The sequence below is a fragment of the Theobroma umbraticum genome, unplaced genomic scaffold (genome assembly GCF_002168275.2).
Source record: "Theobroma umbraticum cultivar Fairchild unplaced genomic scaffold, ASM216827v3 scaffold_81.0, whole genome shotgun sequence".
NCBI classification, from domain to species: Eukaryota; Viridiplantae; Streptophyta; class Magnoliopsida; order Malvales; family Malvaceae; genus Theobroma; species Theobroma umbraticum.
This window is the reverse complement of record NW_018397268.1, coordinates 6,163,329-6,165,374: the sequence shown is the minus strand read 5'-3', so window position 1 is coordinate 6,165,374 and position 2,046 is coordinate 6,163,329.

Sequence of the window (2,046 nt, the reverse complement as noted above, 5' to 3'; positions counted from 1 at the left end):
AACAAAGCCCGCTTTAGCAGATCTGCCCCTAAGGCCCGCAAAGCCTTGCCCCAAAACACACCGTTTTGGTGTTTTGCACAACAACTCCTTTCTAACTCAAAACGATGTCGTTTAACAAAGTCCAAACCTAACTATAAAAACCTTCTTTTCTCTTCCTTCCCTCATTTTTCCCCTTCATTTTCTCTCTCCAAAGCCATTCTCTCTGCCTTCTCTCTAAAACTGACTCCCCCTTCTCTCCTCATTTTCTGGCCGATGGGAGCTTTTCTTTTCTCTCTTTTCCTGCCAGTGTCTCCCTTCCCTCTCTCTCTTTCTCATGCCGACAACCTTCCTTTCCTCTCCTCTTTCTTTCCGCTCTGGCAGTCTTCTGTCCTCTTCTTTACTTCTGTGCAGCTCAAATTTTTCTCTTTCTTCTCCTCTTTAGCAGGTCAACAATTGAACCCCAAGCTTTCCCCTAAACTGGCAGCATACCCATGGAATCCACTCCCAAAACCGACAACAACTTCCTTTCTCAACCCACAAAACCCTCTCCTCCTTCCCCAACTAGTAGCATCCTTGTTTCTTAATTTTATTTTTATATTTTTTTATTTTTGTTGTTGCTTGGCTGTTAGAAAATTAAGCTTTTTGATTTTGTTGCACTATTTCTCTATGGATTCTTTGGTTTTTTTTTTGCAGGATTTCTCTTTCGGTCTCCTCTGCTTGTTCTCTCTGCCTGAGGCCCTTTTAAGATCTGAATTGTCCAAATTTTTGGACAATCCAGAGGTGAAATCATGCTTTTCTGAGCATGATTTCAATAGACACTGGCCTGGAAGGGAGTTTGGTGTCGGAGGTGACCACTCCCGTCCATTTTCGACTGCCAGTCGGGGCATTAAATGCCCTGTAATGATGAGCCGAAGAGGGGGGACTGAGCACACGCTCCTTCCCTGTTTACTTTTTCAACTTTTTTTTTTCATTTTATTTATTATTTATTATTATTATTTTAAAAAAAATTGTCTACATTTGCCCTTCTTTGCACATTCTTGAGAATCAAGAATAATGCAAAGACGTAGACACTTACACTAGATTGAGGTTATTTGACTTTTTTTATTTTTTTTATATAAACAAAAAAGCTCCTCATTTCAAAACGAGGCTACATAACTTTTAATGAAATCTAAAAACTAATTATCTAGAGGTTTTAAAGATGTACCTGAAAATTTTTAAAGAAAATGTTGCTCCTCATCTCCAAATGAGGTTACGTAACTTTTAATAAAATCTGAAAACTAATTATCCGGAGATTTTGAAGGATATACTTGGAGCTTGTGAAGATGTACCTAGAGCTTTTAAAGAAAGGGTTGCTCCTCATCTCCAAATGAGGCTACGTAACTTTTACTGAAATCTAAAAACTAATTTTTAATGAAATCTAGAAACTAATTACCTGGAGGTTTTGAAGAATATACCCAGAGCTTTTGAAGATGTACCCGGAGGTTTTAAAGAAAATGTTGCTCCTCATCTCTAAATGAGGTTACGTAACTTTTAATGAAATCTAGAAACTAATTATCTGAAATTTTTCAAAGCGGTTTTTCAATTAATCAAATCTTGATGTCTTTGCATGGTTCTTATGTTGCATGGGCTTTTACCTTTCCAAATGCATAGAAACATGTATGAATGTTGACTAGTGTATGAGAATTTTCAATCTCAGTGTTGCATGGTCATGTACATGTATGCATGATTGCATGACAAAAGAAAGATTACTTTCATCTCATCATTTCATTTTAGTGCATTCCTCTATTGAAAGCCATATTTCATAACTTTGAACAGTCTTCTATAATTTTTGTGCAGTTGCCAACTATTTAGTCACAAAAGAACCTTCTTGCTAGTCCCATCACATCATTCCCAATTCTTGAAGTTATTTCTCGAATGTGGGTATCACCAAGAGATAGTGTTTCACTTCAAATTTGATTTCAATGGTTCCGTGCCTCTTGATCCTTGAGAAAGGATTCACGAAAAAATACTTGCTCCATCATTTAAAACTTTTGATCTTCATATTACAATAACAGAAGTTACTTTACA